Source organism: Armigeres subalbatus, chromosome 1, assembly GCF_024139115.2.
Source record: "Armigeres subalbatus isolate Guangzhou_Male chromosome 1, GZ_Asu_2, whole genome shotgun sequence".
Lineage (NCBI taxonomy): Eukaryota > Metazoa > Arthropoda > Insecta > Diptera > Culicidae > Armigeres > Armigeres subalbatus.
Genome location: NC_085139.1, coordinates 277,149,398 through 277,174,856, shown reverse-complemented (window position 1 = coordinate 277,174,856; position 25,459 = coordinate 277,149,398). Strand labels below are relative to the sequence as shown.

The 25,459-nt window shown below is 41.2% G+C and overlaps 1 protein-coding gene across 5 annotated transcripts in view; it reads right to left on the bottom strand.

Annotated features, from left to right (window-relative positions):
• LOC134207625 (muscarinic acetylcholine receptor M3-like) overlaps positions 1 to 24,594 on the bottom strand; it is a 132,567-nt gene extending 107,973 nt beyond the window's left edge. The window contains exon 1 of one of the 5 annotated variants that reach the window (XM_062683366.1): positions 24,050 to 24,594. The gene's annotated coding sequence lies outside the window, so the exon portion shown is untranslated. The remainder of the gene's footprint in view (positions 1 to 24,049) is intronic. The other 4 variants (XM_062683362.1, XM_062683364.1, XM_062683363.1 and 1 more) reach the window with 4 other exon arrangements.
• Positions 24,595 to 25,459: the final 865 nt, after the last annotated feature.

Below are 25,459 nucleotides of genomic sequence, written 5' to 3'. Positions count from 1 at the left end.
ATAGCTTACTCGGGACTAGCTTCGGAGTTTTTTTTTATTTCGAGACCAATAACGATGCCGGCCACGTTCATACAGTCAATTAGGATAAGGGAAGGAAAATTAGTTCGACAATCATACAAGAGACCGAAGAATCCTCTGCATCTCCATCAACGCACTGTAAATGAATAGTATCACTTGTCATAAGACGAGTTTTATTCCAGTACCATCCATTCATCCAGTACCATTCCATTTAATTCCACCACTTGATTTTACCTTGACAGATACGTATTTCGACCTCAACAGTAAGGTCGTCTCAGGTCGTCTTCAGTGTATCGTACTTGACTCGACGAATTAAATAGGATGGTACAAACTCGTCTTATGACAAGTCAAGACATTCCACTAAAAAGCTCAAAATAATTTTCTTAAGGAATAGTATGTTAGTTGGGAAGGAAATATATCGGAACTCGCCTTGGTAAGCGACTAATTATTTCTTTTGAACGACGCCATATTCATGATTATACAAAACCGGAAAAGCAACGCGTGTCTTACGTATTTTCCCGAAGACTGAAATTTTTCTGAAAAAAAGACTTTGTGCGGAAAGCAAAACTGAATTTCGACGACCGGCTGATCGCTCTGCTTACGACGAGAGAAAGACGACTGGACAAGAAACACATCTCACCTCAACAAACGTCAAATCAGAGACTAACCAGCAGGAAGGCTGGCGGCCACTACCGTTCGCAGAAAACTAGATATGCCGAACTGGTGACACATTTGGGCGGAGCTGTCGTGAAAATGTTTAACTGAACAGGTCCTTTGCCAGAAAAAGACTTTTGTCTGAAATGCTCGTTCAGCAGAAAGGGTCACTTTTCCGAAAATTTTATTCTGCCGGTCAGTTTAGGTCAGCCGACAATTTCATTTGGCCCAACGATTCAAATGGCCGAACATGTCAGATGGCCAAATAATGATGAATGTAAGCAATGTGAAGTTATTAATAATCGATAATCGAGAAGTAAGAGATGAGAAATGGGAAGTTGAAATAAGAAGTGAATCGTCTTACTCCTTACTATAAATGGTTGGACGTGAACAGTGAGAAGTGAGGAATGAGTGAGAAGTGACTTCTCACTTCTTATTCCTCACTCCTCATTTCTCAATCTTTATTTCTCATTAATCATACCTCTCTGTGAAAAGCGAGAAGTGCAATGTGAAAAGTAAGAAAATAATAGTGATGTCTCATTCCTCACATTTCACTTCTTTCTTTGAGAAGTGAGAAATGAGAAGTAAGACGTCTCATTTCTCACTTCCTACATGTCTTTTCTCACAAGTTATCACTCATTTCTCAATCTCACTCCTTACTTATCTTATCTCTTGGGAAGAAGCAACAACCCACATCCTATTTTCACTAATCACTTCAGACTTTTCAAATTCACCATTGTTCGGCAGGACATTTTCGACCATGTGATCCGTTCAGCCAAATGGTTCTTTCTGTTGAACCATTTCGGCCGAACGGAATTTTCGGACAAATTATCAGTTCAGCCAAATGTCCCTTTCTACCAAACGTCCTTTCTCCCAAATGACAATTTTGGCCACATCTGCATTCTCGGCCAAATGAACGACTTTTTCGGCCAGATGGAACGTTCGACCAAACTACATTTTCGGACTAATAACCATTTCGGCCAAATGGAATTCGGCTAGATGACTTTTGGTCTAATATGTTATGAGTTATGTTTGTCTGACTGAACAGCTAGGAGGTAGTAGCGTCTGATGATGGCTGAAGCGTAGTAAGCCGAAACGCGTAACGCTAAATTGCAGTTTTGATTTAATTGTCACCGAAAAAAGCCAATTGAAGCAACAAATGAACTAAATATTATTATTTGTTTGAAACAACCTGCACTAAAGTTTGCCTGAAGAGTCGCAAGACCGGTAATTTACGATAATTTATATTCAAACAACATATGAAGTCAAATCAAACCCTGAAATAAACTGAAATATCTTTGTTTTTACTATTTATTTTTCTTCGTGGGGACTCAAGTTTAGATGTGCATGGAATGTATATTTACACGATATTACTTTGATCCACTTGTTTCTATGGCGTTGTGCATCTGTGTCGGCAAGATAGACATAGGGAATGACTCTTGCTTGTGATTTTATAACATGCATGTCGTTGCTTTTGAGGTAAAGTAAACGAACATTCGCTATTACAAAATTGGAACCCCGGAAATAGTTGAGAAAACTCGCAAGGGTCACTTCGACCTACGCTTACAACTGAATTTCAATATTTAAATTCTTCAATTAATATTCTGTTGCAGTCCTTTCCCCTACGAGAAAGGACGATGTTGCGTAGGAGGTGTCTCCTTCTTCTTCTTATTGGAATTACATCCCCACACTGGGACAGAGCCGCCTCGCAGCTTAGTGTTCATTAAGCACTTCCACAGTTATTAACTGCGAGGTTTCTAAGCCTAGTTACCATTTTTGCGTTCGTATATCATGAGGCTAACACGATGATACTTTTATGCCCAGGGAAGTCGAGACAATTTCCAATCCGAAAATTGCCTAGACCGGCACCGGGAATCGAACCCAGCCACCCTCAGCATGGTCTTGCTTTGTAGCCGCGCGTCTTACCGCACGGCTAAGGAGGGCCCGTAAGTTTAGATGTGCATGGAATATAAATTTACATGCTATTACTTTGAACCACTTGTTTCTATGGCGTTGTGCATTTGTGTCGCCAAGATAGACATAGGGAATGACTCTTGCTTGTGATTTAATAACATGTATGTCGTTGCTTTTGAGGTAAAGTAAACGACCATTCGCTTTTATAAAATTTGAACCCCGGAAATAGTTGAGAAAACTCGCAAGGGTCACTTCGACCTACGCTTACAAAATTCTTCAATTAATATTCTGTCGGAGCTCTTCCCCATACGAGAAAGGACGATGCTGCGTAGGAGGTGTTTTTTTTTCTATCATACAGCACACCAAATTTTCATCACGACAGGTCAAGTGGAATGTTTGCATAATTCACTCCCCCGAACCGTTATGGGCATGTTCACTGTTCTATCACGTTTCTGTAATCGCTTTGTTAGTTGTATGTGATGCGGTCAAGGTTTCAGTGTGGTAAACATTCGAGCACGAAATGATTGCAATCCATACTAATGAGATAACGGCTTTGTGCTTTGCGCTTAGTTTGAAGTAATTTACATGCCCACAATTGATTGATCATCCTAGCGTAAAAGCTGACATTTCCTGGCAGAAAGCTGATATTGCTTGATGAAGTGACCAAACAACACATTTTCTGCTTTTTCTTTAATGACTCGACGCTCCCAACTAAACTAGGCCTGCGATCTAACTTATTTGGCTAACACATAATACTCTATAGAGTAGATGAACCGGAACTCGAGAATCTATGGTTTAGGTAATAGTTTTAATAGTTTTGACTAGTTGAGCGCTTTAAGGGAACATCACCCCTCGGGGATTTGGCCCGTGAATGTTTCCCTATTTTTGCCAAATTCTCACGTGTTACTTCTCATATCTTACTTCTAATTCTCGCTTCTCACAGTGAGAAGGGGAAAAATAAGAAATGAAAAATAACAACTAAGAAGTAAAAAGTGAGATGTGAGACTTCTCACTACTCATTTTTGCATTGATACTTATTTTCTTATTATACAGTGAGAAGTGAGATTGAGAAATAAGACAGTGATAATAAGTGAAAAGTAGAAAGTGAGAAATGACATGTCAGAAGTAAGAAGTGAAATGTTTTACTTTTCCCTTATAACTCCTCATTTTCCATTTTTTTACAGCGAAACATGAGAAATGAGAAATAAGGAGCGAGAAATGAGGCGTCACTTCTCATTTCTTATTTCTCACACACATGCAGTTTTCACTTTTCACAGAGAGAGGTGAGAAATGAGAAGCAATGAGTGAAAAGTGAGACGTTACTTCTCACAAATCATTTCTGATTTATCGTTTTTTACTCTTTTTCAGTAACTCACGCTTCAGTAACCTCTTACTTCTCGATTGCCATTAATCAGTTTTACTTTTTAATTCATCATTGTTTGGCTAAATGATATTTTTGGCCGAGTGATCTGTCCGTCTGAATAAAATTTTTGGTCAAACGAGATTTTCGGCCGAACGACGTTTTTGTCCGCATGTTCATATCGGTTAAACCAAATGCTTTTCGGCCTTATGGTTTGTTCATCCAAATGGATTTTGTTCGAATCACTCTCGGCCCTTCCCCAAACAAACCACAGTTTTTCGTTGAATAAGCCAAATCATTTGTTATTATATTAAGGTTTTCTTATGTGCCCTCTTCTTCCTCGCGTTATTTCTTCACCTTCAGATTTGAGGTTCCTTCAAACACATGTGACGCGACAATCGCGATGCGATTCTATCGCTTGGCGCCTGTATGGAAGCTTAAATGGAACATTGGCTGCAGCGACCCAATGATAGAATCGACTAGTTGTTGTTCTCGCGGTGATGAAATTGCTTAGGTGTGAGAATCCTTTAATAGTGATGATCTTAATTTTAGAATTAAAAAATCACTTAAATAAAGAATAAAAAAATAAAATGAGAATCCTTTGAAGTGAATTTCAATTATATATAACAAGTTATTCACTCAAATTATTAAAAAGAGAACTGGAATGGTACTTCTTATCCTGCCTAACCGGAAGGTCACGCCGTAAAATGCTAACCGTTTCCATTTTTGGTCTAACTTAGTGGCATACGCCTCTAGCCTCGCCTAGTTAGCAATTAAGTGTCGATATCGGTTTACGAGGAAAACCTCACTCTAAACATGCTATTTCTCGTTTCGACAATGTTTAACTATTAACACGTTTCGGTCCGACCTAAAAATCAAAATTGAAATACCCCATATGCCATATGGGCTTATTTGATGTCATGATTGCCATGAAATTTTCAAAGAAGCGTTATCGTGTCTTTGTTTTGGTTCATGATCTGATGCGAACATGGTGTCAATCCGGTCGGATTTATTATGGGGGAGTTCTGGGTCAGGTGCGGTCAAAAACAGGCTATTTTTTTAGGAACCATTGATTAATATGCAAACGTACTCAATCATTATTGACCAGTATCAGACGTCAGTTTTGGATACCATTTTAATATCAGTACATGGTGAAGGATAAGAAGCGAACGCGTTCTTCTTGTCAGGAGATTTTTTTTGCTTCCGAAAAAGTTTAATTATTAGAAATTAAGTTGTTGTGGATTTCTTGAAACGGTGGACTAATGTTTGTTGTGGTTGAATGCAATTAACGCTGATAAAGACAAAGTCATCCTGCTTACCGTTTGTATTATTATTATTTATTCAGACTAAGGCCGAAGTGGCCTGTGCGGTATATAAGAGTCTCCTCCATTCGGCTCGGTCCATGGCTACACGTCGCCAACCACGCAGTCTACGGAGGGTCCGCAAGTCATCTTCCACCTGATCGATCCACCTTGCCCGCTGCGCACCTCGCCTTCTTGTGCCCGTCGGATCGTTGTCGAGAACCATTTTCACCGGGTTACTGTCCGACATTCTGGCTACGTGCCCGGCCCATCGCAGTCGTCCGATTTTCGCGGTGTGAACGATGGATGGTTCTCCCAACAGCTGATGCAATTCGTGGTTCATTCGCCTCCTCCACGTACCGTCCGCCATCTGCACCCCACCATAGATGGTACGCAGCACTTTCCTTTCGAAAACTCCAAGTGCGCGTTGGTCCTCCACGAGCATCGTCCAGGTCTCGTGTCCGTAGAGGACTACCGGTCTAATGAGCGTTTTGTAGATTGTCAGTTTGGTACGGCGGCGAACTCTATTCGATCGGAGCGTCTTGCGGAGTCAAAGTACGTACGATTTCCAGCCACTATGCGTCTCGAATTTCTCTGCTGGTGTCATTTTCGGCAGTCACCAGTGAGCCCAAGTACACAAATTCTTCTACCACCTCGATTTCGTCACCACCGATGCAAACTCGCGGTGGGTGGCTCACATTGTCTTCTCTTGAACCTCTTCCTATCATGTACTTCGTCTTCGACGTGTTGATGACTAGTCCGATCCGCTTAGCTTCCCTCTTCAGTCTGATGTAGGCTTCCTCCATCTTCTCAAAGTTACGTGCCATAATATCTATGTCGTCGGCGAAACCAAATAGCTGGACGGACTTATTGAAAATTGTACCACTCGTGTTAATCCCTGCTCTTCGTATTACCCCTTCCAAAGCGATGTTGAATAGCAAACACGAAAGACCATCACCTTGCCGTAACCCTCTGCGGGTTTCGAAGGGAGAATGCCCCTGAAACTCGAACTACGCACATCACCCGATCCATCGTCGCCTTGATCAACCGTATCAGTTTATCCGGAAAACCGTGTTCGTGCATTAGCTGCCATAGCTGGTCCCGATCGATTGTATCATATGCGGCTTTGAAGTCGATGAATAGATGATGTGTGGGCACGTTGTATTCGCGGCATTTCTGCAGTACTTGGCGAATGGCGAACACCTGGTCCGTGGTGGAGCGTTCGCCCATAAAACCCGCCTGGTACTGCCCACGGACTCCCTTGCAGTTGGTGCTAGTCGACGGCATAAAATTTGGGAGAGTACCTTGTAGGCGGCGTTCAGCAATGTGATTGCGCGGTAATTGCTACAATCCAGCTTATCGCCCTTTTTGTAGATGGGACACACGACACCTTCCATCCACTCCTGCGGCAAAACTTCCTCCTCCCAAATCTTGGTAATGACCCAGTGCAGCGCTCTAGCCAGTGCCTCACCACCGTGTTTAAATAGCTCTCCTGGTAGTTGGTCAACCCCAGGGGCTTTGTTGTTCTTGAGCCGGCCAATCTCCTCCTGGATTTCCTGGAGATCCGGAGCCGGGAAGATTATGTCCTGCGCGCGTTCTCCCAGGTCCATCACCATACTGCCATCTTCGTCTGCCACTGCTTGCCGTTTGTGTCATGCACAGTAGTTGAGAGCTGAAAGTTATCGTTAGGGGGGTGTAGCGCCCCAACAACGTCGAGCGGCTCATCATCACCATGAACAACGGGTAAAAAGTGCTGGAAGCAGACTGCATTCAACGGGTGAGTCTTTTGACAAATCCTCAAACTACTTTTCAAACTGAATTTTGCCATTTTACTTGCCGTTCTGGTACATTGTTAGTCCAGCAAACATTTTGATTTGCAAATACTCGAGGCATTAGAATAGGGAGTTTGTGCTCAAGCCAAGCCAAATAACAACCATTGAAAAATACAAAAATAGCAAACGCTCGCTTGCATTGTGTGACTGCTAAGCGTTAAAAATTTGCAACTCGCAAAAACACAATTATGCTTGCTAGTACAGCACTAGCAAATTTTTCGCTTGCAAAAGTGAAAACGTTTTCAGGTGGCAGTGTTGCACTGCAAAAATAGGAATAGAATAAGATTTTCTGGCCGAAAAACAAGTTTTCCATTTTTGCTTATATTTGCATGAGAGTGAAAAGCAGCTAGGGGCCGTCCAGAAACCACGTGGTCATATAGGGGGGGAGGGGGGTTTTGGAAAATGACCACGATAAGCCACATGGGGGGAGGGGGGTGTTGCTCTCGAACCACGTGGTTTTTTTTAACACGAAAGATTTTGGTAAATAACAATAGCGGTGTAAAAAATACAAATCATCAAAATTTAATGATTTAATCCATTAAACGCAAAGCGCATCTTAGGGCCGATGCCCACGTAGCGTCTTTTCAACTCAGTGTTATAATGAATTTAGCATTAAGCATCGAGAAAACCCGGTAACGCAGCGTCGGTCGCAACGCCGATGCATATCTGAGTTATTTGGCCAACTTAGCTTTAGATCCTATTTCCATAAAAAAAAATAAACGTAAAAGCAGGTTGCGTTTCAGTCTCAATTTTCACCAAAAAAAATTGGGAAAGAAAAATGAAAAAATATTTTATAAAAATTCCGCCGCAGATGGTTTTTGGCATCACGCCGCCGACACTTTTGCATCAGCGGACTACAGCTACAATTTTGAAAACTGTTCATGTTTTTACAATAATTCAAGAAAAATCTTCAAAAGAATGTCTTGTGGATATTCAGGAAAAATCCAGTAAAAAAATTTCCTTTAAAAACTTTAACCTTACTTCATACAATCCTGATAAAGTGCTAGCATTTAGAATGTTTTTTGAACAATTCTCTCTGAAAAATTTTGCTACAAATTGGTCATGAAAAAAAAAAACCAAAATATCGCCAGTGTAAATGCCGAAAAAAATTCCATGTGAATTCTGTCTGAAAATTCAAAACAGTCTCGTGGGAAAAACATATAATTTTTGGTGGAAAAAAATGTTCATATTTTCATATTTTTTTACATTCTAATGAATTTCTTCGACAAGTTCTTCCGAATCTTCACCAGAAATTCTATTTCATTTCCAAAATAAGTTTTCGAGCATTTTAGGGAGTGCACTTCAAAATGTTTAGTCTCCAGTTAGCCTTACGAGCAAAGGCATAGGATTGCCAATCCTGAGATGACGAGTTCGATTCTCGTTCCTGTCTAGGATGTTTTCGGGTGTCAAACATTGTCGACACCCTAGGTATAATGTATCCTTCGTACTTGCTACACAAGATATATAATCGTACAATTGCTGGCATTTAAAACTTTCAATTTATAACTGAGGAAATGCTAATAGAATAAACTAAGTTGAAAAGCAGACCAACTTCCAGTTGGAATATGGAGCCATAGAAGAAGAAGACTTCTAAATTTTTCAAGAAAAAATCTTCTGAATTTTCATGAGAAATTAAATAGCCAATGCCACATGAAACACTTTGATATTACCGTTGATTTTTTGTTTTTGGATTTTTGTTTTCAAATGTGGAATTTTGAAATGAAATTTTTTGCGCTCTTTGTGAGTTCTATCACATTTTTTAAATTTTCCAAATATTTTTTTTCTATTCGAGGCATTATTTAGAATTTCCACGGAAGAGTCTATGGATTATCTTCAAAAAATACTTTGGATTTTCAAAGAATAAATCTTTAGAATTCTCAAGGTTCGTGTTTTTTTAATTTGCACCATAAATTCTTCCAAAATTTCATGGGAAATTCATTCTTCTTCGGAAAGTCATTTTGATTTCTTTGTAGGTTCAGCCAAACATTGCTTTAAATCTTTACCATGCAAAGAAGCACAAGAAATGATTTAGAAATTTTAAGGAATTTTCACATCAGAAAATCTTTAAAATTTTGATTTAATTCTAAGGAATTCCTATTGGAATTGCTTCTGAAGTCCAACCTTCACCAGTCCTACAAAAGTGCAATGTTTTTTGACATTTCCACTTGTAAAAACATCGACATATTATCTGTAAATTCATGATTGATGTGTTAGATGAAATTATTTTCGATTTTCTACTGGAAAATCTTAGGAATTTCCATCGGAAATATTTTGGTATACTCCAAATAATTTCTTTTGGAAATTAAAAAACTGCTGAAAATTTCTAAGATTTTTTTGAAAAACGAAAAAAAATACCATTGGAAATTTAGAAGAATTTCCTTTGAAGATTCATTAAATTTGCCCAGGATTTTGAAAAAAATCTTTAGAGATTCTGTAAAAAAGTAAGCTGGATTTTTTTTTTCTAATTTATGCCGGAAGTTCTTCGGAATTTGATGTTTATTGGAATTTTCATGCATTTAGGATCCTTCTACGGATTCTTCTAGTTCTTCAAAATTTCTACCGAACCTTTTTTAGGAACTTTTCCACAGAATTTCGAAAAAAAAAATCGTTGAAATACTGAAGATTTTTCCGTGGAGACTCCGAAGAATTTCTTCTAACTATTCTGAAGGGCAACTCCAGAACAATTATTCTTGAAAATTAGGAAGATCTTGGAATTTAAAATTCATCCAAGCAATACATGTAGGCAATTATTTAGGATTAAGAAGCCTAGTTCTTATGATATTGAATAATTAGGCTAATTGATCGAAAAATTTAATAATGCACCTAATTAGAACATTTAGGTGCATTTTTAAATTTTTCGATCAATAATGCACAAAATTCTAGTAGTGCGTATGAAAAAGGTTATGACATAGAGAAGTTTGCATTTAAAAAATCAACATGAAATTCTAAATAAAATGCTTTTTAAATTCATAAAAGGGTCTTAGAACTAAAAAGAGTCCGGCGATATGAAAAAAAGTGGCAGTGTTCCAGAAAAAAACACTCCAATTCCTAAAACAACGATTGAAATTGAATTCCAAAACAAATCTCAACCCTTTCAGGACGGATGGGTCATATATGCCCAGCGTTTTAGATTGGCTATTAAATCACAAAAGAGAGCTAGACCACCATTTTCTTCAGTAAAATTGTTCATCTAGATATTGGTTTTACAGAAAAAAATATGGGAGCTCAAATTTGACTGACCCTGAAAACTCAGTTATCCGAAACTTTGGGAAGATTTCGATTCTAAGAGCATGCAAATGAAGTTGAAATGTTTGAATCATTCTGAACACTCAGATAAGATGGGTCATCCTGAACGTTAAGCCAGTGATTGCTCTCAAGTTCAGCCCACGACTTCTCGGGTGATCAATCATGACATTTGTAATGTCCTCATCATCGGTATGTACCCAATCCGATGAAATAAGCATATGATCCTAATTTCCATTAACATGAGATCTAAGAGACAAGGTACCCAAAATTATCTTGAGTCAACATCAAGCTGCACAATGACTATGCCTTTTTTGTAGGGCCTTAGAAGCACTGGGTTCACGGACTTGAATGATTAAGTAGTTCAAACATTACGACTTCCAGGACGTTTTTAAAAACCTAAAAGTTTTGTATAACCTAAGTCGAGTCAAGTACGAAACACTGAAGACGACCTTACTGTTGAGGTCGAAATACGTATCTGTCAAGGTACAATCAAGTGGTGGAATTAAATGGGAAGGTACAAACTCGTCTTATGACAAGTAAAGACATTCCATTAAAAAGCTCAACATAATTTTTTTAACTAAAAGTCTGTAGTAGCTTGTACAAATAACAATTGCCATATCAACCCAATGGACCTAATGGGATATTATATCATACATCATTCATAATTTGGTTAATTGGATAAATCGAATGATCCGAACTCCAAAATGATAATTGATCTATAATACATTCATTCTTCTATGAGTCCACCATTGACTGAAGCATATTCGAGATATGGAATAGAAGTTCCTTGGGAAATTATTCGAAAGACATCAGAGTGAACGAGAAAATATGTTTAGTATGGCATCATTGGATTCCACGAGTCAATATCAAAATAAAATTTCAATGAAGAATTAGAAATTTTGAGAGATGAGCCAGCTCTAGATTATTTATTAGAGAAAAAATAGAATCTTCGAAATAATGAAAATTTATAATTTCCATGCTGGGTTTTAGTTTGATTTTGAATCAGTTGAAATTGTCCATCTTCAAAATTGATCGGATTAACCATATGTTTAGTTACATAGCTTTTTTTTTTAATTTTTGTGCTTGAAAAAAAAACCACGTGGTCAAAGGGGGTGGGAGGGGGGGTCTGCCAAATGACCACGATAGACCACATGGGGGGATCTTCAACAATATGACCACGTGGTTTCTGGATGGCCCCCTACGTGTGACTGCAATTGCGAGTGCTCTCAGAAATCATTTGCTTGCACGTTTGGCTTTTTCTACAGAAGGTTACACGAAAAAAAAATCATAACAAAAAGATAAGAAAATTTTATATATTTTTACCAATCATCATTTCTAATCAAACATATGCAACTTCTATATGTCAAGCATGAATAACAAAAGATGAAAAGTATAAGTCTACCTTGTGAACATCATTAATATTTATTGAATAATTTTGGGTATTTGGATTGTTTATGGTTTGTTTTATTTATTCTAATGGAAGATATTGACTTTTACTTCCTGGAAAACTGAGAAAATCTGGACTTGTAAAACAGTAGATATGAGATTAAATGTCCAACTCCTCAACGTATGTTTGACGGACATTTTATCATAAAATCAACAGTGAAAACTTGATTACGTTTGGTCACTTACAACCCTAGCAGCACGCGTGTGCCACTAGAGTGGCCCGAGCTTATATGGACAAAGTGAAAAGTCTGGAATTTCAAACCTTGCACCCTTAAATGACAGTTTGGGGGTCCCAGAAGCTCCCCTGAAAATTTCAGCTCATTCCGTCCAGTGGTTGGCGTGCGCAAATGGCTCAAAGTTTGTATGAGAAAAGTGATCCAAATGTATGGGGAACGCAACCGTTTCAGTTTTTTGCTTCTAGGTGGCGCTTTAGTCGACGGATTCCTGTTGTGGACAAAATGTAGAATCTTTTTTATATTTTTTTTTATTTATTATATATTTTTATATTATATATTTTTTTTTATATTTTATATATTTAATTTCGAAAAATATTCAACAGAAACTAAACAGGAACTTCCGCGAATATTCCGAACATTTTCCTGTAGTAATTTGGAACAATTTCTTATGTAAATTCCAAAGAATCTCCTGCTGAAATTCAAAACAATTTTCTTTTGGATTACCAAAGAGCTTCTGTAGGTAATTCCGAAAAATTCTCGAAACTTCAAAGTAGTTTCTGTGAACAATCCGAAAATTATTTCCAAATGAATATTTTGGAAAAACTTAAAGAATTTTTTGGAAGAAGTTCATCAGATTTTTCAGGTGAAATTCGAAAGATTCTTCCGTTAATGTCTTGAAAATAACCCGAAAAAAGCAAAAAATAAATCTCAAAGAAACGTATTAAAAAAATCGCTACGCCGATTCACGCCGCCGCCGCCGCCGGCTAAAATGGCTTTCGGCGTGACGCCGAAAACGCTGCCGCCGCCGACCAAAATTCGGACCAACGCCGCCGCCGCTGAATATTGGACCGGCGCACACCTCTAGGTGTGGGGCTAACCCGTGGAAGGTCCGGTGCCATATTGACTGCCATCGTCGTACTCTTCCAAGTATGTCCTTAAGGTCACTCCTGACAGAATCCAAGTTTCAAAGTGCTCGCGTTTTCGGGGGCACACCACATGATACGGATGCAACGCACAACTGAATCAGATCATTCCAGTTCGAGACAGCAACACGTACGGACGTGTTTTTTGCTCGCGCATTTTTTCGAAGTGTTTTTTCTCGTTCTTTCGCTGTTTACGTTTTCGCTTGTCGCGTTGGCGTTATTTTCTCCCGGACCCGTCATGGGAGACTCGGTGGCCGATTCGGTCGCTGGAAAAGTGCCTAAGCGCACTGCTCTTGGAGGCGCGGGTAACCCCTCCAAGCAGCTTTTGCAGAGCAACGTGTTCTCGCCGTTGCCGCTTGATGACGCCGGCAATCCGCCGAAAAAGAGGAAGAAGCAGCAATCGCAGCTGCCGCAGGTGCAACCGGAGCGGAAGGAGAAGTGCCCGCCCGTGTTTGTGAAGGGCGATCCGCCGGATTTACGCCCAAAATTCGCCAGCTGATCGCTAAGGGGCTGAAATGTACTTTTCGGCTCTGCAGCGAGGGCGTGAAAGTGATGCCGGCCAACAGGGACCATCATCAATCCGTCGTGGAGTTCCTCGAGGTCCACAAGTATGAGTACTACACTCATGACCACCCCGGCACGAAGCCGCTCAAGGCTTTGCTGCGAGGACTTCACGACATGAAGGAGGAAGAGCTCCAAGCAGAGCTTGAAAGTTGCGGACTGAAGCCAGTAGCCGTCCACAAGATCGCTCGTCACGACAAGGCGAGGAAATATCGCGACCAGCTTTACCTGATCCATCTGGAGCACGGCTCCACTACCTGGAAGGACCTGAAGCTGGTTGGCGTTATAAATTACACCGTCGTTGACTGGGAGCGATATCGGCCAGTGCACCGCGATGTCACGCAATGCACCAACTGCTTCAATTTCGGGCACGGCACCAGAAACTGCCGCATGAAGCCGCGCTGCAACAAGTGTGGCGAACCCCATCCGACTGACGAGTGCGACAAAATGGAGGTGGCCGATCCCAAGTGCGCCAACTGTGGCGACAAACATCAGGCCACCACAAAGGGCTGCCCAAAGCGAGCCGAGTTCCTGGAAATCCGGAAGAAGGCTTCCACCAGGACCATTCCGAAGAAGAACCGTGTTCCTGTAATCAACGAGGTGAACTTTCCAGCTATCCCGGCTCCCCGTCGTGTGATTCCAATACTCCCACCGCTACAGCCGCACAAGCGACTGGCAGCGGCAGCTGCATCGGTCCAAGCTCCAGCATCGTCGGCACCATCCACCAGCGAATGGCCCCCGCTTCCTCCTCCTGGGTTCCGTCGGCAGTCGGAGAACGAAGCCGACCCACCGGAAGAATCTGCCCCGCTGTACACTCCGAAGCAACTGATGCCGATCTTCGCGCAGCTCGCCACTCGACTGCGCGGCTGCAAAACCCGATTCGACCAGGTCTTCACACTTGGCATGTTCATCATTGAAAATGGCTGCTAGGGTGGGCCTGGTCAACTGGAACGCTTGCTCGCTAAAGAGCAAAACAATCGAGCTGAAGGATTTCCTTGAGGAGAAGGAAATAGACGTGGCGTTCATCACCGAAACGCACCTAAAACCGGAGGTGAACATCAACATCCCGGACTTCCGCATCGTGCGACTCGACCGGCCGACCAGGGGAGGTGGTGTGGCCATCGCTCTCCGCTACAACATCAACTGTCGTCTGCTTCCAAGCTTCCAGCTCAGTGTCATCGAGGCCATCGGTGTCGAAATCACCACTTCGGTCGGCTCAATCGCGCTCATCGCGGCGTACTGTTCAACGCAAGCCAAAGCCGGCGATGGATCATCGGCTGCCCTTCGGAGGGACATCGTCAAGCTGACGCGGAGGCAAGGCCAGTATATCATTGCCGGCGACTTGAATGCCAAACATCAAGCCTGGGGCAACAGTCGCGGCAATCGAAACGGCACCATCTGGAGCAACGACATGGAGGAAGGCCACTACACGATCCTGAGCCCGGATTCCCCCACTCGGCTGAGTCGGTCCGGTGCCCACGCAACGCTCGTCCTCTACGTAACAAACCTGGTGTACCACGTCTCGCAGCCGGTTGTATACCAGGAGCTCAGTTCGGATCACTATCCGGTGGTGGCGGAACTGGGCTCCTTGGTCAATCGGCACCAGCAGTTACGGCGGAACTACCACCGAGTGAACTGGCAGCGTTTCCAGCAGTGCGTCGATGACACCGTCGACTACGAGGTGCGTCCGGAGACGCCGGAAAGTATCGACCGCCAGCTGTGCGCTATCGAGGAGGCGATCACGGCGGCCCGAGAGCAACACGTACCGACGGCTCGGCAGGTAAGCAACTCCTTAAACATCGATACACTCACCAAAGATTTGATTCGATTGCGGAATGTCACTCGCAGGCAGTTTCAGCGTACTGGACTGCCTGAGCTTAAGGCACGCTGCAATCGAATCACAAAATTATCAAGGCCAGAATGGTGGACCTCAAAAATAACGACTTCTCGAATAAGATCCGCACTCTCCCAGATTATGCTAAGCCGTTCTGGAAAATGACCAAAATTCTAAAATCCAAGCCTCGGCCCATTCCACCTTTGATCCCACTAGACAATAATGGCTCTAAGGATCGCTTGATAACTCCTGCAGAGAAGGTCGCTGAAATAGGTCGTCACTTCGTCAGCTCACACAATCTTGGGCAGAACATCGTCAGTCCACACGAAGCAGCCGTCAACGAGCATGCTAACAACATCCATTTGATTCCCAACGACTTCTCGGAGGAGTTGGAGATCTCAGCTGGTGAATTTACGGCCTATATCAAATCGTCGAAGAACATGAAGGCCCCAGGCTTCGACAGCATCCTGAATCTCGAGCTCAAACACATGAGTGCTCCGTGCTTTGAGCACCTCTCGCTGATCTTTAATCAGTGTCTCCGGCTTAGCTACTTCCCATCGTCCTGGAAGTCAGCGAAAGTCATCCCCATCCGGAAGCCTGGGAAGGATCCTTCCTCCCCCAAAAGTTATCGACCCATCAGCCTTCTCTCAGGGTTATCCAAGCTATTCGAAAAAGCTATTCATCACCGGTTACTTGAGTCTGCCGAAAATCTCAACATCTTGCTCGAGGAACAGTTTGGTTTCCGACGCGGTCGGTCAACTGTACACCAACTGACCTGAGTTACCAACGTCCTCAGACGGAACAAATTTGTCTCGAAAACATCCGCCATGGCCTTACTCGATGTCGAGAAGGCATTTGACAATGTATGGCATGATGGCCTGGTGTACAAACTACAACGCTACAATCTTCCCAGCTACCTGGTGAAAATCATCAACAATTACCTGTCGGCAAGGACATTTCGGGTCTCAATCAGCGGAGCGAGTTCCAATGCGCACAACATCGTCGCAGGCGTCCCCAGGGCAGTATCCTCGGGCCCCTGCTTTTCAATCTGTTCACCTCCGACATGCCAGAACCTCCAGAAGGCGGCATTCTGTCTCTGTTCGCAGATGACACATCCATCGTCTACAACGGTAGAGTGATCAGAGCGCTAGTGGCAAAACTCCAACGAGGCCTGGATGCCCTGACAGAGTACCTCACCAGCTGGAAGATCTGTATCAACGCGGCGAAGACCCAGGTCATCATTTTCCCCCACTCCAAATCCCCTAAACTTGTTCCGCCTGGGGACTGTAAAATCATCCTCAATGGCACGACTGTGGAATGGGCCAATGAGGCCGACTACCTTGGCTTGACCCTCGACAGCAAGCTTATTTCAGGCAGCAGGTTGACAAAACGGTGACAAAGTGTAACGTCTTGTTGAAACTACTGTACCCTTTGATCAACCGCCGGTCGTCATTGTCCCTGAAAAATAAGCTTGCTGTCTACAAGCAAAGCATCCTCCCTGTGATCGAATATGGCATGCCGGTCTGGGAGAGCTGCGCTAAAACCCACCACCTCAAACTTCAACGGGTCCAAAACAAATTCCTGAGGATGATCCTCAACACCCCCCCAGGACAAGAACATCCGAGGTCCACCGTCTGGCCGGAATAAAAACCTTACATGAACGCTTTGGTGAGTGTAAAGAAAAGTTTAGGGTCCGTTGGTGCACTCGGACCAACAAGCGCTTAGGGCGCTAGTTCCAATCTAGGTTATCAAATTTTTATTGTAAATATTAGTGTACATAGTAGTTAGGTTATCAAATTTTAAAAAACACACTAGCGCCTGCTGAAGGCCGTCATGATACATTATATTTTAAAAATTAAGTAGAAACATAAAAATAATAATAATAATAATAATTAAAATTGAAGTTGGAGGGCCAAGCCGGCCGATCACTGTACATGTTAAAAATAATTGTAGAACAAAAATTGTGTAAATAAAGAAGAATTTTACTACTACTACTGCAACGCACAACTGTCATTTTTATTTTTTTTACGCATGCTGCGACGCAGCAAAGCTGAATCAACAAAAATGACAGTTGTCCGCCGCCTCCGTATCGAGTGGTGTGCCCCCGAAAACGCGAGCACTTTGGAACTTGGATTCTGTCAGGAGTAACCTTAAAGAGGGAAATAAAATTATATTAACAAATGGCGAAAAGGCTCAAAAACTTGATCAGCAGTTCGAGAGTGCCCATAATTTTAGTCTAGGTCTCGCTAGTCCAATTGAGGATCAGGTTACACGGAGCTTCGAAGACATTCTCAATCAAGAGGATGTTTTCGACCCTTCGTTTGGAACTAATTTGGGTGAAGTGAGATCTATTACTAGAAAATTTAAAAATATGAAAGCCCCGGGTGATGATGGTATTTTCTACATACTTATCAAAAAACTTCCTGAGAGCTCTTTATCCTTTTAGGTTAATTTATTTAACAAATCTAGACCAACATTTGAAAAGGGCGTAACAGCCAAAATTTATTCCTTCTGATTCTTCGTCTACATATATAGCTATATATGTGGACAAAGGATCAGAAGGAATAAATTTTGGCTGTTACGCCCTTTCCAAATGTTGGTCTAGAAATATTTTCAATTGGCATACTTTCCAGATAAATGGAAAAACGCCAAAGATGTTCCAATTTTGAATCCCCACAAAATTCCAGCTGAGGCTTCTAGTTATCGCCCAATCAGTTTGGTTTCTTCAATAAGTAAACTGTTTGAAAAGATTATTTTAAATAGAATGATGGTTCATATTAATGACAACTCTATTTTTGCTGATGAGCAATTTGGTTTTCGCCATGTGAATGCCCACCACTCATCAGTTATTAAGAGTAACGAATTTAATTCGGCTCAACAAATCTGAAGGATATTCTACTGGAGTTGCTCTTCTTTATATAGAGAAAGCATTTGACAGTGTTTGGTATGAAGGTTTGATTGTAAAATTGATGAATTTTAATTTGCCTCTGTACATTGTTAAGCTGATCCAAAATTATCTATCAGGTCGCTCACTGCAGGTAAACTATCAGAATTCTAAATCTGATAGATTACCTGTAAGGGCTGGTGTCCCCCAAGGCAGCATACTGGGGCCCATATTGTATAACATTTTTACTTCTGACTTACCACCAGGGTGTCAAAAATCTTTGTTTGCAGATGACACGGGTCTCTCAGCCAAAGGGGGAAGCCTTCGTGTCATTTGTAGTAGATTGCAAAAAAGTCTGGATATTTTCTCCACTTACTTGCAAAAATGGAAAATTTCCCCGAATGCTTCCAAAACTCAGCTTATGATTTTTCCACATAAGCCGAGAGCTTCTTATTCGAAACCTTCTAGCAGACATATTGTCGCTATGAATGGGGTTCCAATTAATTGGTTTTGCGAAGCTAAATAATTAGGACTTCTGCTAGATCAAAAATTAACTTTTAAAAATCACATTGAAGGCCTTCAAGCCAAATGTAACTAATATATTAAGTGTCTATATCCACTTATAAACAGAAAATCAAAACTTTGTCTTAAGAACAAAATTTTGATTTACAAACAAATTTTTAGACCTGCCATGTTGTATGCTGTGCCAATATGGACTAGTTGCTGCAATACCAGAAAGAAGGCACTCCAGAGGATTCAAAATAAAATTTTGAAAATGATTCTGAAGTTGCCTCCGTGGTATAGTAACAATGAACTTCATAGAATTTCTAATATTGAGACATTGCAACAAATGTCCAACAAAATAATTTCCAATTTTAGACAAATATCGTTGCAATCTTCTCCCTTAGTATAAAATAGGTTGAGTTTAGTTCAAGTTGAAAACATTGTAATTCCTACATGGTTCAATTAAACCAGAGGAAAAATCCTAACTGCCAGAGGCAATTGAAATGTCTAAGACGAATTAAGTACTGTCCATTTAATTCCACCAGTTAATGTCCGTTATCTTTGCAGATACGTATTTCGACCACAACTGTGTGGTCGTCTTCAGTGTCTTGTACTTGACTCGACTTCGATATCCTATTCGTCTTAGACGGTTTAATACATTCCACTAAAAGAGCTTAATATATTTTTCTGAATTGAAATGTATTAATAATAATTAAAACTGTAACATAGCAAATAAGGATGATAGTGTTAAGAACACGGAACACCTAGTCTAAGAAATGAATGCATGTGTGTTTTTTTTTCATGTTCCCCTGTGAGGAAGTATTCTCACAACATTTTTATCCGGATAGAATGGCGGGTGATAAATTCGTGAGCGCCGGCTCGCCGGATAATTTAATTTTACTCCACAAATTTTTCTTCTCGGCGCCTCTCAAGAAAAATTTTACAAGCATACTAACAAAAATTTAGGACCGCAATGGGATTCGAACCCAAAACAATTTTAAAATGTTTAGGGCGACCACTATAACCACTCAACCACATGAATCGATTGAAACCGAAGAGAAAAACTGCTGTATTGAACCTTCTGCTTATCGTGGCGCATCGTCAGATTCAATCATTTTGGAGAGCGAAGTAGGCAGCATATGATTTCCGCGAAACATGGGAAGAAGGATAACAATTTTTCGCACCATCGCTTGTGCCGGAGTTTATCGCACTGTAATTTATCCGGATAAAATGGATGGTGGAGAGATCTGTTGTCGCGTGAGTGAGTGAGAAATCCGAACCCTGGTGTCTAGCAATCTGATAATTCTCCCGTAAATCAGATCTCAACAGTTTTCAAAGTTACAAAAAATTCAAAATATTGATACAGATATGTTCCGATTTTGTCACGATTTTGTCGATGAAAAATTGTTTTCGCCATAAGATTTTTTTTTCAAAAAAATGATTCTTGAAGTTTCATGCCTTTTGAGTTCTTTGGCATCGAAAAAAAAAACAAAAAAAAAATATTTCTCCATTATGGGAAAAAAAAGTTTTGATTTATTATTAGCATCCCGATTTAGCTCAAACTCAGCATAGGGTGATATTTTTTGCTACGAAATCGTTTGTGCATCGTCCGGTGTTCAAATTCGAAGAATTTTTACCCAAAGTCCTTCAAGTCTAAGAGAAAAAAATCTATTTGTCAAACAATTTTTTTAAAAATAATGTCAGATCTTGACGTGTCATGCATTTTTAAGACATTTTGCATCAAAAACAAAAGTTCGATTTTCGACTTTTCCTTTGGTCCCCTCCCCCCCCTGGAAAAATTTTCATAAGTAAAAATTTCAAAACTTCGATGAATTTTAGACACCTTTGAATCATGTTCGATTGAGCTCAAATTTTCCATGGGGTCATATTTTGAGGGTAATGAGCCAATGGGTAATTTTCATTGGCTTAACGTTAAATCACGTACTCTAATCACTAATCGCACAAAGCAGAACCACTAACTTGTATTTTGCGAATGTTCTACGTCCTAGCTGAAACATGTTCAATCTCGCATCAATTAGTTCAATTATTTGCTGACCGCACAAACTCGGATTTCACTAATTTCTTCGTCCTACCTGAAACACGCCCGATTGACCACTTATCAATTTATTCACTCTAGTCTGTTACTGACCTGTTATACTGAAAGTCACTTCCCACATTTGACTAGCTTTCCATTCGACTAAATGTCCATTTGACCAAAGATCCTTATTACCAAATGTCATACGACAAACTATCCCAAAGCCATGTTTTCTTGCCCTTTTCCATGCCCCATTACGCCCCATACACAAGGACCAAAATCCGGTAGAAAATCTCACTAGCTTTCCGGAGGGTAAGATGCGCTGCATCACGCTTTCTCAACATGTTCACTGAGGCAAACGCAAATAAACAATCCCACAAATTATTCGTACTAGATTACCATTAGAACAATGTCGATCGGGCCGACCCAACTTCTCTAATAACATATTCAGATTACGCCATTTATCATAATAAATATCGTGTTAAAGTGGAGACAGAAAATGGAATGTATGGGGATTGACATCATTTTTTTCTTTATCGTGATATTTATTATCATAAATGGTGTAATCTGAATAAGCTATAAGCGGTGAGAGCCGGATAATATGTCCAAGGTAGGCTTGATTTGTTCGTGGATGACCGTACTCCCCCTTGCTACATTTACACTTTTGAAACCTTTTCTATTATTTTATATGTCGTCACAAAACAAAAATACAGTTCAGTTCACTTTTTGACGTAGGACTTACGTCTCTCTTTACTATACCGGGTGTAATTTCAAAATATTCAAATCGACCGCGTTACGCTGTGTTGAAAGATTTTAAACGTTAATAGCGTTCGTCTCAGTGGACGAATTTCTGCGGTAAGCCCCTCAATCGACAGATTTCAAGTATGCCTTCCATGTCCATGCTTGATAAGACCCGAAAAACTTGTTTCAATAGGCATGAAACTGTTTTCAATGAAAAACATTGAGATCAAGGGAACCTATAAATATGGGCACCGCATAATTCTTGCATCATTCCATTACCACGTTCTGATTGGTGCAGACACCAGCGAATGAGCAGCCGCTGGGTCTGCCGAGAAGCCATAAAATAGCGCAACGCGATTTTTTCCTTTCATTCTGACCGGGACAAGCGAAGCAACTGCATCATCGATGGAACAGCACTTTAGTAGGGAATGAAGTCTGCACCGACCGCTTTTTCGGCTCGTCACCATCGAAGCGACCATCATCATCCGAAACCTAGCCAGCACATCAGCAGTCCACCCTACAGACCCGACAAAGCAGCAATGCTGAGCAGATACCGGCAGCAGCAGCAGAGTCGAGCCGAGACCGGCCGGCATCGGTGCTGAGCCGAGACAGGCTGAAGAAAAGCCACATGATGCAGCATGTATGTCCAAAAACAAACGGTTCTTCAGAGAGCGAATAATAGAGATCAATATCAATGCTTTCAATACCCTTCAGGATAGAAATTGTACTTGGGTGCCAAATCCAATATTCTAGAGATAAAATTTTATGCGTGATTTTCATAAATAGCGTCAAAACTAACAGTAGATATTTTTTTCTGATTTAACCGCGAAGTGGACGAAGGACTTCGCTTGACCATGCCTTTAAAGATTCATAAGATGTCCAAATCTCTCACTTAATCTTATTTGGATAAAGGGAACACCGATTACAGCTAAAACATTAATAAACTATCAATCGATTTTTCATCAAATGTTGGGTTTTTTGGCATTGATCAAAAAATATCTAGATAAACATTGTTTGCTACTGACCGCACACAAAGCGAACGTGACTGAATGATCGTCCCATGTTACCAATTCTAAATCTTATCACCCGAAATCCCATGTCCGGGTGTTTCCTTCCTTCTACTTCTAACAATGTTGTCTCAGAAAAGAACACGTACTTCCCACCTGAACTGCAATTCTAAGCTCGCTTGCCCGGCTTATTGGCCTGTATCTAGCGAAAGGTCCCGTTAGGAAATAGACGCCAACAGCGAGCAACAAGCGTAAAAAAGAAGAAACCCTTCTCGAACGCGTTGATGATGATGACGCTTTGGCTGACAAAGAAGCGGGATATAAGACACTAGCTGATTGGCCCACCAATTGGGAAGCAGTGAAGATTCAAAATAAGGTATAAAAGAAAAGTGCATTCGCTCGCAGAGCATTCAGTCTTTTTTATACCATCACTAGAAATTCGCGGTTATTTGAAAAGATCGTTTTCTTACTTTTTGCACTTAGCCGAAGCAAACAGCCTTTTTCAAGGCTCTAAGAGTTAAAAATAATGTTCTCCTTCAGTCGCTATCGCACGGATTAAAAGGCCCTTCAGTGGAAGGACTGAGATACAGTCTGCATCCCCTGCTGAGCCAACTTGTGGTTTATTTCAGACAGTCCTTCAGTGGGAAGGTTGCCACTGTCGAGGCTAATATTTCGTGACCGGACAGATACTTCCTGAATTTTTTTGATGATTCTTGTTCGAGGTAGATTTGATTTCTGTGTCGGGTTGATGAGAAGATTTTGCCAAGGAATGGTATGCAACGCCGATTATTTATCCAAAATAGTTGATGTGAGAAATTTGGACATATTATGTATCTTGAAGGCATGGTCAAGTCAAGTCCTACGTCCACTTAGCGGTTATGTCATAGACATTACCCACTGTTCGTTTTTAACATTGAGCACACTTCCGATACATTCGATGACGATGTGATTCCTTTTCCGGTTTTCTAAATTTAGTTGATTTTTTCTGCCAATATAAATATTTAATGATTTACGAGTAAACACTCGACATAGGAATCGCTTCGTTCACTGAAAGTTGGTTCTTCAGGATGCTCTGAACTTCTTGGATAATTATTTCCGGACGTATATCTACTATATCACATATTTTTTGCAAAACAAGACCTGGAATAGTAGGATACTTGACGACTCCGTTCCGTTGTGCCCCGTCGAAGCGAGTTATTTTGCATCATTACTATCACATGTGCACTTTCTCACGTTTCAAAAGTTTCTTGTGTCTTATAAATGCTGTTGCTTGCGCCTTTCTGCATACTCTTCCATTAATCATATGCTCACATTTCATGTGCCTCATGCAAGTAAAATAGATTTTATAAGGAAAAAAAAAGAAAACGGTGGTAATTTGTTCGTTTTGATCAATCCATCGAACCTCAGAGTGTGGCGAAAACTTGATTCATTTTCATCTGTTATGCATCTTGAACACCAACATAGGTGGTCGAAGTAGCGGTCCGATATAAGAAGATATTTGATTCCAACAAATCGTCATGTTCCCACGAACGGACAGGACATCAAGATTTATTTTGAACAGATCCAATACATTATTATTATTCCAATTCTCCGGAAAAACAATCCTGAGTTACCTTTGGCTTCCTATATTATTCATCAACGGCCATCACTATTATTGCAATCCAATAAACGCATTCGAACGCACCTCACTGCTTATGGTATGTATAAAGACGATTGATTCGCAGAAACTTGTTCCACAGTTTTATTTTTTCACTCACTTACACTCCAAGTATAATTCTCGACTCTACTCGAAGCATGCATATGAATTCAATTCCAATCATTCGTTTCAGTGAATTGATTGAATTTGCTCTCGGTATTTCCATATAACTTTGATGGACTTCCGTGTCGGAATGCTGCTGCAACACAATGTGATCAACACCTACGTACACTTTGATATAGGGAATCCTTGTGCACTTCGGGTGAGATCTTCTTTCAATTTTCCGCACAACACCACCCTCGCTGCATCCAGTTGAGAGCACCCGTTGGATAATCCTTACTGAACAGTTATAATCCTCAACCCCTGAAGGAAGCACAGCACTGCACACAGATCGGAACGAGAGCAGCGTCAAATTTTCACGACCGAACGCACCGACAGCTGGGCGCAAACTGAATTCGATGATAACAGCCACCGCATCCGTTGGGGGTGGATGCTGGAAAACTGTCTGCCACATCTCGCGAAAACGCCCAGCATCTCCTTCTGCACCGTAGCATGCACCGTTGCACGACCTGAACGGTTCGTCCTGGTCTCTGAGTGAGGGTTTATGATTTCGGAAACTTTCGTTTCCGAACGAAAACCACACGACTGCATGATATCGACTGAGAGTGCCGAACACTCTTCGGGTGCAACGAAGCCGCCGTCGCCGCCGGCGCTTGCAAGGTCACCGAAAGTGAAAAGGACTCTCACTCTCGTACGGTGAAAAGCTTCGGCATCAAAACGGCAAATATGTGGCTGGTAAATTAGGAGCAAAATAATGGCCCATCCATATGAATGAACCACATCGGGCGTCTATGTTTGTGCTGATGTAGTATTACGCTCGGGTTCCAGCTTTGACTGCTTCCCAGTCGGCGATGTATATGGCCGGAGGTGATTTATCGAGTGGGAGAGTTACAGGTGATGGGATAGTGTGGATTGAAGGATTACAATCGATGTAATGGGGATAGAATTTAGCTTCCTGCCTTAAGGTGAATGAAAAACAAACAGCAGAGTGAAAACAATTCTTGCTATGTTATAATTTTTTTTTCTCAACATTTCCGTAATGAAATATTTTGATTTTGTCCGAAATATGACATAGATTTGATATTGGTGGATAAGAAGTTAGCGTGTCTGCCTCTCATCGTAGTGGCCCTTTGTTTGATACCACTCCGAAAAAGGATCGATTTATTTCCAATAATGCGCATTCCCAATCACAAACAGACGCAAAAGCAAAATCAGAAAATTTAATTTGACTGTTACTGATGGCCAGCCACTCGATGATTTGCTGCTG